General features: G+C 45.6%; 1 pseudogene; it reads left to right on the top strand.

The window, feature by feature from the left end:
- Positions 1-355: 355 nt before the first annotated feature.
- LOC142765258 (uncharacterized) lies at positions 356-2,241 on the top strand (annotated as a pseudogene).
- The last annotated feature ends 9,767 nt before the right edge of the window (positions 2,242-12,008 follow it).

Raw genomic sequence — 12,008 nt, forward strand, 5'->3', positions numbered from 1 at the left:
TTTTGGGTTTATATGTGAATTTAGAAGTAGAAGCGTCAGTCAGCGCAATCTATATGTGGTGATAGCGCCCAGGCGCGTCAAGTGTCCGCGTTATCTGGCGCTGTCGCCCGCAATTGTAAAGTGTCGTTTGTACGTGACGTCATTGGTCACATGAGTGTCTGCTATATATGTATGCTGGTTGCATGGAATAAAGGTTGGACGTTATCTCGCGCCCATCGGAAGCGGCTCAGTCTCTTTCTCAGCTCCTGCGGCCGGACGCGCCTGCCCTTTCGCTAGGGCGCAACACGACATGGTGTCAGAAGTGGGATCCTTCTGATATTCGAGGGGCGTTGCACCTTTCTTCGTCAAGCGGCGCCATGTCAGAAGACAAAGAAGTCAAGCCAGTTTACGGCATGTTCGTGGTTCCAGCTCCGCCAGCGTTTGACTTCGACCGAACGTCCGAATGGCCTTCCTAGATCTAACTATTCAACGACTACCGCTTTGCCTCTGGCTTAAATGAGCGAAGTGAAGAAGCGCAAGTCCGGACTCTATTCTACACAATGGGCAGGCAAGCGAGAGAGATCTTTTCGACCTTCACACTATCTGAACAACAGCAGAAGCAGTATGAAACCGTCAGAAAAAAGTTCGACGATCACTTCGTGGCCGCACGGAACCTCGTTTACGAGAGCGCATGTTTTCACCGACGCATACAACAACCAGGCGAGTCAGTCGACCAATTCATCACCGCGTTGCACACACTGGCGGACCGGTGCGACTACAAGGAAAAGGAACGCATGATCCGCGACCGGTTTGTAGTCGGCCTCAGTGATGCCAAGCTCTCGGAGTCTCTGCAAATGGATGCAAATCTTACACTCGCCAGCACTTTGGCAAAAGCTCGCTTGAAGGAGACCGTCCAACGACAGCAGCAACAGCTGCGAGAAACCAGCGACGAACCTTCGGCAGCGCCAGCCAGCAACCTGGACGCGGTCAACAAACAACGGCAGCCCCGAAAGAATTCTTCAGGACAGCGTTCCGGCACCTCGTCAAGGACCAGTGCACCGGTCACACAAGGTCAACGCACCAGACCACAGTCCTACCGACCTCTCACATCTAGTTCGTGCCCCAACTGCGGTCAAGGAGAGCACCCGAGGACCTCCTGCCCGGCACGAGCTGCGAAATGCAACTACTGCGGTTGTTCCGGACATTTTGCAGTGGTGTGTCGGAAAAAGGCTGCAGGCGAGCGAAAGAAGGTACCGATTTCTTCTCTCCACATGGAAAAAGGGGCATATTTCGTAGGCGCGGTAAATGGGGAGCACTCCAATTCTCGGTATGCTCAAGTTATCATTAACGGTACTCCGGTGTTCGCTAAACTTGACTCGGGTGCAGAAGTGTCCGTTGTACCCTCAACATTTCCGGGATTGCCTACCAAATTAGACAAGTGCGACATAACCTTAACAGGCCCTGCGAATGAGCCACTGCATGTTCTCGGAAAATTTCTTGCCACTATACAGTGGAGACAACGCATTGTCCGACAAACTGTGTACGTAGTCTCGCCTTTACGCTCGATACTTTTGGGTCTCCCAGCGCTCGAAGCCCTTGAGCTGATCAAGTTCGCTGACTCGGTCAGTAGCGCAACAGCCATCGAAGCTTCCTACCCTCAGCTTTTCGGTAGTCTGGGAGCTATGAAAGGGGAATACAATATCAGACTGAAGCCGAACTCGGTACCCTTTGCTATTCCGGTTGCGCGTCGCATTGCCTTACCCCTGCGGGACCGAGTGAAGCAGGAGCTCGAGCGTATGGAGCGAGATGACGTAATCCGCAAAGTAGACGAACCAACAGAATGGTGCGCAGGTATTGTACCAGTACTCAAACCTTCTGGAGACGTTCGTATTTGCGTTGACTTGACGCAACTAAATAAAAGTGTACTTCGCGAGCGCTATGTTATGCCAACGGTTAAAGATAGCCTTGGTCTGTTAAGTGGGGCATCGGTTTTTTCGAAGCTAGACGATAATTCTGGATTTTGTCAGATCAAGTTGTCGCCGGAAAGCCAATTGTTAACTACCTTCATTACGCCATTTGGGCGATACTGTTTTCAGAGGCTACCGTTTGGAATAACGTCAGCACCTGAGTTTTTTCAAAAGAAAATGTCGCAGACTCTGCAAGGAATCCCAGGCGTGGTAAACATGATGGATGATGTGCTCATTTATGGCTGCAACAAAGCTCAACATGATGAGCGTCTGCGTCTTACTTTAGACCGTCTCATGAGTGCTGTTGTTACGCTAAACAAAAAAAGTGTTGTTTTGGAGTAACCGAGATAAAGTTTCTTGGTTGTGTTCTAAGTCGAGATGGAATCAGGCCGGACCCTGAAAAGGTCCGAGCCATCAAAGAACTGCCGACGCCAAATAACGTGTCTGACGTTCGACGGCTGCTCGGTATGACTAATCATCTGGCAAGATTCATACCAGATTTGGCTTCAAAAACGGCGCCGTTACGTCACTTGCTTTTGAAGAGTTCTGAATGGACGTGGGGACCAGCCCAAGAGCAAGCGCTGTCATACGTTAAAGACGTTATCGGTTCGGCGCGCGTCATGGCTAACTATGATGCAAAGTACCCTACGAATCTTTCCGCCGATGCGTCGTCATTCGGGTTGGGGGCGGTACTGATGCAAGTTCAACCAAACAACGAAAAACGACCCGTTGCCTTTGCATCACGATCGTTGACGCCTGCCGAAACCAGATATTCCCAGATTGAAAAAGAAGCACTAGCAATGACGTGGGCGGCAGAACGATTCGAAGGGTACATCAAAGGTCTTGAAATTGTGTGTGAAACCGACCACAAACCTCTTGTAACCTTGCTGGGAAAATCTCCTTTAGATGTTTTACCACCTCGCATTCAGCGTTTTCGCATGAGGCTCATGTGGTTCAGCTATGAAGTTGTGCATGTCCCGGGCAAGAGCTTAGTTACTGCAGATGTGTTGTCGAGGGCCCCGATTTGGGGAAAAGAAACTGATAATGCACTGTCTATTAGTGACGTCAGCACGCACGTTTCAGGATGCTTGTCAAACGCGGTCGAGGCCAGCCTCTTCGAAGAGTGAAAGCAGAACAAGCCGATGACGAAGTTTGTCAAGCACTCGTAAAATTCAGCCGGAAAGGGTGGCCCAAATTTTCATCTCTTCCGATGGTCTTGCGTCCATATTGGCAGGAAAAAGCCACGCTTACAGTTGCTGAAGGCGTGCTACTTAAAGGTATGAGGTTGGTCATTCCTCGAAAATTGCGCGCAGAGGTCTTGATACGCTTGCACGAGAGTCACCTGGGAATCGAAAAATGCAGAGCTCGAGCCAAAAAGTCGGTATGGTGGCCAGGGTTGAGTTATCAGCTGAAAGCTTTGGTTACCGATTGCCGCGTATGCGCCGAGCACAGACACCAAAAGCCAGAACCAATGATCCCGACAACCACTCCACAGCGTCCTTGGCAAAAACTAGGAGCTGATCTCTGCCATGTTCAAGGAAAATGGTATTTGGTAGTCGTAGATTATTTTTCTAGGAACCCAGAGATTGCTTTGTTATCATCTACAACGAGTGCCACTGTCATTACGCACCTTAAAAGTTTCTTTGCAAGACATGGCATACCAGAAGTTGTTATGTCTGATAATGGAGCGCAATTTGTGTCGCAGGAATACAAGTTGTTCGCTCGCAACTACGGGTTTCGCGCTGTGACGTCTAGCCCAAGGTACCCCCAGGCAAATGGTAAAGTAGAGAGGATGGTCCAGACAATCAAAGGTCTCATTACAAAAGCGAAGGACCCATATCTTTCTCTCCTAGCGTACAGGGACACTCCGGGGCCACTTGGGAAAAGCCCTGCAGAACTTCTAATGGGCAAGCGGCTACGCACAACGGTGCCTGTCCATCCCACAAGCCTTCTGCCTCAGACGGTGAACCTGAGAGAGTTCAGAAGCCATGATACGACCGCCCGACAGCGGCAGCGTAGGAACTTCAACCTTCGTCATAGGGCTACTTCGTTGCGAGCACTCGAACCGGGCGCGGAAGTCTGGGTGACAGACTGCAAAGCAAAAGCGCGAGTCTTGCGACTTGCGGAGCGGCCTAGGTCGTATGTGGTTAGAACTTCCACTGGTGTAGTTCTAGAAAGAAACAGGAAATCCTTGGTGCGCTTTGTTTCACAGCCAAAAGAAGGTGAGGATGAGGCAGATAGCGATGATTTTCCTCAGGCAGATGATAGTCGGGTAGAAACGGAACAGAATTCTAATCGCGTTACAGACAGCATGGCGCCTGACGATCTATCTAGTCCTTCCTTGCCGGGAACTGACCTTCCTGAATACCAAACGCGATCTGGTCGTCTTGTTCGACGACCGGACCGCTACGGGTTCAGTAATTGACTGTATTGTTCTTGCGCATTTTTGTTTTCTGCAAAGTGTTCTTTCGCTGGCAGTGCTGCGAAGTTTGTTGCAACTGTCAGCGTATTGTTAAAGAAGGCGAGATATGGTGATAGCGCCCAGGCGCGTCAGGTGTTCGCGTTATCTGGCGCTGTCGCCCGCAATTGTAAAGTGTCGTTTGTACGTGACGTTATTGGTCACATGAGTGTCTGCTATATATGTATGCTGGTTGCATGGAATAAAGGTTGGACGTTATCTCGCGCCCATCGGAAGCGGCTAAGTCTCTTTCTCAGCTCCTGCGGCCGGACGCGCATGCCCTTTCGCTAGGGCGCAACACGACACTATAGGCAAAGCGACGAGTGTGAAACACTCTTTTATGCGCATGTGTGGCGTCACTTAGCAGGTAAAATTATTACGAGCGGGCAGCTGATTAATACTCCCTCGCATACAACCTAATGACACCAAGTCCGCCAGTACGAGACCATCGTTAATGAATAAGGGAAATAAGTGTATACATAACGGTTCGTTTTTCCGTGTTTTGTCACGATAATAATGATATCTAACAGACAGTAATGTCATAGAATGTACAGGGGCAGTTATTAGAACCAATGAAAGTAAATAGGAAAAAAGAAAGGTGGGTGAAACAATATCCAGCCGTGAGCTGGAATTGAACCTACGACCTTCGAATAACGCGTTCGATGCTCTACCCACTGAGTTATCAAAGCGGCCTTCCCTCCATTCACTTTTTTGGGTTTATATGTGAATCTAAAAGCCGGAGTGTCAGTCAGCGCCATCTATAAGCCAAGGGACGAGTGTGAAACACTCCTTTATGCGCATGTGTGGCGTCACGTAGCACGTGAAATTATAACGAGTGGGCAGCTCAATAATAGTCCCTCGCATACAATCTAATGACACCAAGTCTTCCAGTATGACACTCTTGTTAATGAATAAGGGAAATAGGTGTATACCTAAGGGCTCGTTTTTCCGTGTTTTGACACAATAATATTATTAGATCTAACAGACAGTAACCGTGGATGGAGGAAACCTATGGAATGTAAATAAGAAGAAAGAAAAGTGGGTGAAAAAATACCCGGCCGTGAGCAGGAATCAAGCCTACGACCTTCGAATAACGCGTTCGATGCTATAACTACTGAGCTATCACAGCGGCCTTCCCTCAGTTCACTTATTTGGGTTTATATGTGAATTTAGAAGTAGATGTGTCAGTCAGCGCCATCTATAAGCCAAGCGACGAGTGTGAAACACTCTTTTATGCGGATGTGTGGCGTCAGGGAGCACGTGAAATTATTACGAGTGGGCAGCTGATTATTAGTCCCTCGCATACAACCTAATGACACCAATTCTGCCAGTATGACACCCTTGTTAATGAATAAGGGAAATAGGCGTATACCTAAGGGCTCGTTTTTCCGTGTTTTGACACAATATTAATGAGATCTAACAGACAGTAATGCCAAGGAATGCACAGGGGAAGTTATTAGAACCGATGGAATGTAAATAAGAAGAAAGAAAACTGGGTGAAAAAATACCCTGCCGTGAGCAGGAATCGAGCCTACGACCTTCGAATAACGCCTTTGATGCTCTAATCACTGAGCTATCACAGCAGCCTTCCCTCCATTCACTTTTTGGGTTTACATGTGAATTTAGAAGCACGAGTGTCAGTCAGCGCCATCTATAAGCCAAGCGACGAGTGTGAAACACTCTTTATTGCGCATATGTTTCGTCACGTAGCACGCGAACTTATTACGAGTGGGCAGCTGAATAATAGTCCCTCGTATACAACCTAATTACACCAAGTCTGCCAGTATGACACTCTCGTTAATGAATAAGGGAAAGAAGTGTATAGCAAAGGGCTCGTTTTTCCGTGATATGACACAATAATATTGAGATCTAACAGACAGTAATGCCAAGGAATGTACAGGGAAAGTTATTAAAACCAATGGAATGTAAATAGGAAGAAAGAAAGGTGGGTGAAAAAAATAACCAGCCGTGAGCAGGAGTCGAGCCTACGACCTTCGAATAACGCGTTCGATGCTATAACTACTGAGCTATCACAGCGGCCTTCCCTCCATTCACTTTTTTGGGTTTATATGTGAATTTAGAAGTAGAAGTGTCAGTCAGCGCCATCTATAAGCCAAGCAACGAGTGTGAAACACTCTTTTATGCGCATGTGTGGCGTCACGTAGCACGTGAAATTATTACGAGCGGGCAGCTGAATAATAGTCCCTCGCATACAGCCTAATGACACCAAGTCTGCCAGTATGACACCCTTGTTAATGAATAAGGGAAATAGGTGTATACTTATGGACTCGTTTTTTCGTGTTTTGACACAATATTAATGAGATCTAACAGACAGTAATGCCAAGGAATGTACAGGGGAAGTTATTGGAACCATTGGAATGTAAATAGGAAGAAAGAAATGTGGGTGAAAAAAAAACATGCCGTGAGCAGGAATCGAGCCTACGACCTTCGAATAACGCGTTTGATGCTCTCATCACTGAGCTGACATAGCAGCCCTCCCTCCATCCACTTTTTGGGTTTATATGTGAATTTAGAAGCACGAGTGTCAGTCAGCGCCATCTATAAGCCAAGCAACGAGTGTGAAACACTCTTTATTGCACATATGTTGCGTCACGTAGCACGCAAACTGATTACGAGCGGGCAGCTGATAATTAGTCCCTCGTATACAACCTAATGACACGAAGTCAGCCAGTCTGACATCCTCGTTAATGATTAAGGGAAAGAAGTGTATACCTAAGGGCTCGTTTTTCTGTGTTTTCACATAATAATAATGAGATCTAACAGACAGTAATGTCAAGGAATGTACAGGGGCAGTTACTAGAACCATTGGAAGTAAATAGAAAGAGAAAAAAGTGGGTGAAAAAATACTCGGCCGTGAGCAGGAATCGAGCCTACGACCTTCGAATAACGCGTTCGGTGCTCTAATCTTTGAGCTACCACAGCGGCCTTCCCTCCATTCACTCTTTTGGGTGTATATGTGAATTTAGAAGTAGGAGTGTCAGACAGCACCATCTATAAGCCAAGCGACGAGTGTGAAACACGCTTTTATGCGAATGTATGGCGTCACGTAGCACGTGAACTTATTACGAGCGGACAGCTGATTAATAGTCCCTCGCATACAACCTAATGACACCAAGTCTGCCAGTATGACACCATTGTTAATGAATAAGAGAAAGAGGTGTATACCTAAGGGCTCGTTTTTTCGTGTTTTGACACAATATTAATGAGATCTAACAGACAATAATGCCAATTAATGTACAGAAGAAGTTATTAGAATCAATGGATTGAAAATAAGAAGAAAGAAAAGTGGTTGAAAAAATACCCGGCCGTGAACAGCAATCGAGCCTACGATCTTCGAATAACGTGTTCAATGCTCTAATCACTGAGCTATCACAGCGGCCTTCCCTCCATCCAATTTTCTGGGGTTTATATGTGAATTCAGAAGTAAGAGTGTCACTCAGCGTCATCTATAGGCCAAGCAACGATAGTGAAACACTCTTTATTGCGCATATGTGGCGTCACGTAGCACGCGAACTTATTACGAGCGGGCATCTGATTAGTAGTCCCTCGTATACAACCTAATGACACCAAGTCTGCCAGTATGACACCCTCGTTAATGAATAAGGAAAGAAGTGTATACCAAAGTGCTCGTTTTTCCGTGATATGACACAATAATATTGAGATCTAACAGACAATAATGCCAATGAATGTACAGAAGAAGTTATTAGAACCAATGGATTGTAAATAAGAAGAAAGAAAAGTGGTTGAAAAAATACCCGGCCATGAGCAGCAATCGAGCCTACGACCTTCGAATAACACGTTCGATGCTATAAATACTGAGCTATCACAGCGGCCTTCCCTCCATTCACTTTTTTGTGTTTATATGTGAATATAGAAATAGAAGTATCAGTCAGCGCCATCTATAAGCCAAGCGACGAGTGTGAAACACTCTTTTATGCACATGTGCGGCGTCACGTAGCACGGGAACTTATTACGAGTGTGCAGCTGATTAATAGTCCCTCGTATACAACCTAATGACACCAAGGCTGCCGGTATGACACCCTTGTTAATGAATAAGGGAAAGAGGTGTATACCTAAGGGCTCGTTTTTCCGTGTCTTGAAACAATATTATTGAGATCTAACAGACAGTAATGCCAATGAATGTGCAGGCGAAGTTATTAGTACCAACGGAATGTAAATAGGAAGAAAGAAAAGTCGGTGAAAAAATACCCGTCCGTGAGCAGGAATCGAGCCTGCGACTTTCGAAAACGCATTCGATGCTCTAATCACTGAGCTATCACAGCGGCCTTCCCTCAATCCACTTTTTGGGGTTTATATGTGAATTCAGAAGTAGGAGTGTCAGTGAGCGCCATCTATAAGCCAAGCGACGAGTGTGAAACACTCTTTATTGCGCAAATGTGACGTCACGTAGCACGCGAACTTATTGCGAGCGGGCAGCTGATTAATAGTCCCTCATTTACAACCTAATGACACCTAGTCTTCGAGTACGAGACCCTCATTAATGAATAAGGGAAAGGAGTGTATACCTAAGGACTCGTTTTTCTGTGTTTTGACACAATATTAATGAGATCTAACAGACAGTGATGTCAAGGAATGTACAGGGGCAGTTATTAGAACCAACGGAAGTAAATAGGAATAAAGAAAGGTGGGTGAAAAAATATCCAGCCGTGAGCTGGAGTCGAATATAACGACCTTCGAATAACGCGTTCGATGCTCTACCCACTGAGCTATCAAAGCGGCCTTCTCTCCATTCACTTTTTTGGGTTTATATGTGAATTTAAAAGCCGGAGTGTCAGTCAGCGCCATCTATAAGCCAAGCGACGAGTGTGAAACACTCTTTTATGCGGATGTGTGGCGTCACGTAGCACGTGAAATTATTACGAGTGGGAAGCTGATAAATAGTCCCTCGCATACAATCTAATGACACCAAGTCTGCCAGCATGACACTCTTGTTAATGAATAAGGGAAATAGGTGTATACCTAAGGGTTCGTTTTTCCGTGTTTTGACACAATATTAATTACATCTAACAGACAGTAACTGTCGATGGAGGAAACCAATGGAATGTAAGTAAGAAGAAAGAAAAGTGGGTGAAAAAATACCCGGCCGTGAGCAGGAATCTCGCCTGCGACCTTTGAAAAACGCGTTCGATGCTCTAATTACTGCGCTATCACAGCGGCCTTCCCTCCATCCACTTTTTTGGGTTTATATGTGACTTTAGAAGTAGGAGTGTCAGTCAGCGCCATCTATGGGCCAAGCAACGAGTGTGAAACACTCTTTATTGCGCATATGTGGCGTCACGTAGCACGCGAATTTATTACGAGCGGGCATCTGATTAATAGTTCCTCGTATACAACCTAATGACACTAAGTCTGCCAGTATGACACCCTCGTTATTGAATAAGGGAAAGAAGTGTATACCAAAGGGCTCGTTTTTGCGTGATATGACACAATAATATTGGGATCTTACGGACAGTAATGCCAAGAAATGTACAGGGAAAGTTATTAAAACCAATGGAATGTAAAAAGAAGAAAGAAAGGTGGGTGGAAAAATAACCAGCCGTGAGCAGGAATCGAGCCTACCACCTTCGAATAACGCTTTCGATGCTATAACTACTGAGCTATCACAGCGGCCTTCTTTCCGTTCACTTTTTTGGGTTTATATGTGAATTTAGAAATAGAAGTGTCAGTCAGCGCCATCTATAAGCCAAGCGACGAGTGTGAAACACTCTTTTATGCGCATGTGTGGCGTCACGTAGCAGGTGAAATTATTACGAGTGGGCAGCTGATTAATACTCCCTCGCATACAACCTAATGACACCAAGTCTGCCAGTACGAGACCCTCGTTAATGAATAAGGGAAAGAAGTGTATACCTAAGGGCTCGTTTTTCCGTGATATGACACAATAATATTGAGATCTAACAGACAGTAATGCCAAGGAATGTACAGGGAAAGTTATTAAAACCAATGAAATGTAAAAAGAAGAAAGAAAGGTGGGTGAAAAAATAACCAGCCGTGAGCAGGAATCGAGCCTACGACCTTCTAATAACGCTTTCGATGCTATAGCTACTGAGCAATCACAGCGTCCTTCCCTCCATTCACTTTTCTGGGTTTATATGTGAATTTAGAAGTAGAAGTATCAGTCAGCGCCATCTATAAGCCAAGCGACGAGTGTGAAACACTCTTTTATGCACATGTGTGGCGTCACGTAGCACGCGAACTTATTACGAGTGTGCAGCTGATTAATAGTCCCTCGTATACAGCCTAATGACACCAAGGCTGCCAGTATGACACCCTTGTTAATGAATAAGGGAAAGAGGTGTATACCTAAGGGCTCGTTTTTCCGTGTCTTGAAACAATAATATTGAGATCTAACAGACAGTAATGCCAATGAATGTGCAGGCGAATTTATTAGAACCAACAGAATAGGAAGAAACAACTAAATAGGAAGAAAGAAAAGTCGGTGAAAAAATACCCGGCTGTGAGCAGGAATCGAGTCTGCGGCCTTCGAAAAATGCATTCGATGCTCTAATAACTGAGAGTTCACAGCGGCCTTCTTTCAATCCACTTTTTGGGGTTTATATGTGAATTTAGAAGTAGGAGTGTGAGTCAGCGCCATCTATAAGCCAAGCGACGAGTGTGAAACACTCTTTATTGCGCAAATGTGACGTCACGTAGCACGCGAACTTATTACGAGCGGGCAGCTGATTAATAGTCCCTCATTTACAACCTAATGACACCAAGTCTGCGAGTACGAGACCCTCATTAATGAATAAGGGAAAGGAGTGTATACCTAAGGACTCGTTTTTCTGTGTTTTGACACAATATTAATGAGATCTAACAGACAGTGATGTCAAGGAATGTACAGGGGCAGTTATTAGAACCAACGGAAGTAAATAGGAATAAAGAAAGGTGGGTGAAAAAATATCCAGCCGTGAGCTGGAGTCGAATATAACGACCTTCGAATAACGCGTTCGATGCTCTACCCACTGAGCTATCAAAGCGGCCTTCTCTCTTTTCACTTTTTTGGGTTTATATGTGAATTTAAAAGCCGGAGTGTCAGTCAGCGCCATCTATAAGCCATGCGACGAGTGTGAAACACTCTTTTATGTGGATGTATGGCGTCACGTAGCACGTGAAGTTATTACGAGTGGGAAGCTGATAAATAGTCCCTCGCATACAACCTAATGACACCAAGTCTGCCAGTATGACACCCTTTTTAAAGAATAAGGGAAATAGGCGTATACCTAAGGGCTCGTTTTTCCGTGTTTTGACACAATATTAATGAGATCTAACAGACAGTAATGCCAAGGAACGTACAGGGAAGTTATTAGAACCAATGGAATGTAAATAAGAATAAAGAAAAGTGGGTGAAAAAATACCCTGCCGTGAGCAGGCATCGAGCCTACGACCTTCGAATAACGCCTTCGATGCTCTAATCACTGAGCTATCACAGATGCCTTCCCTCCATCCACTTTTTGGGTTTACATATGAATTTAGAAGCACGAGTGTCAGTCAGCGCCATCTATAAGCCAAGTGACGAGTGTGAAACACTCTTTATTGCGCATATGTTGCGTCACGTAGCA

The sequence above is a fragment of the Rhipicephalus microplus genome, chromosome 6 (assembly GCF_043290135.1).
Source record: "Rhipicephalus microplus isolate Deutch F79 chromosome 6, USDA_Rmic, whole genome shotgun sequence".
NCBI lineage: Eukaryota > Metazoa > Arthropoda > Arachnida > Ixodida > Ixodidae > Rhipicephalus > Rhipicephalus microplus.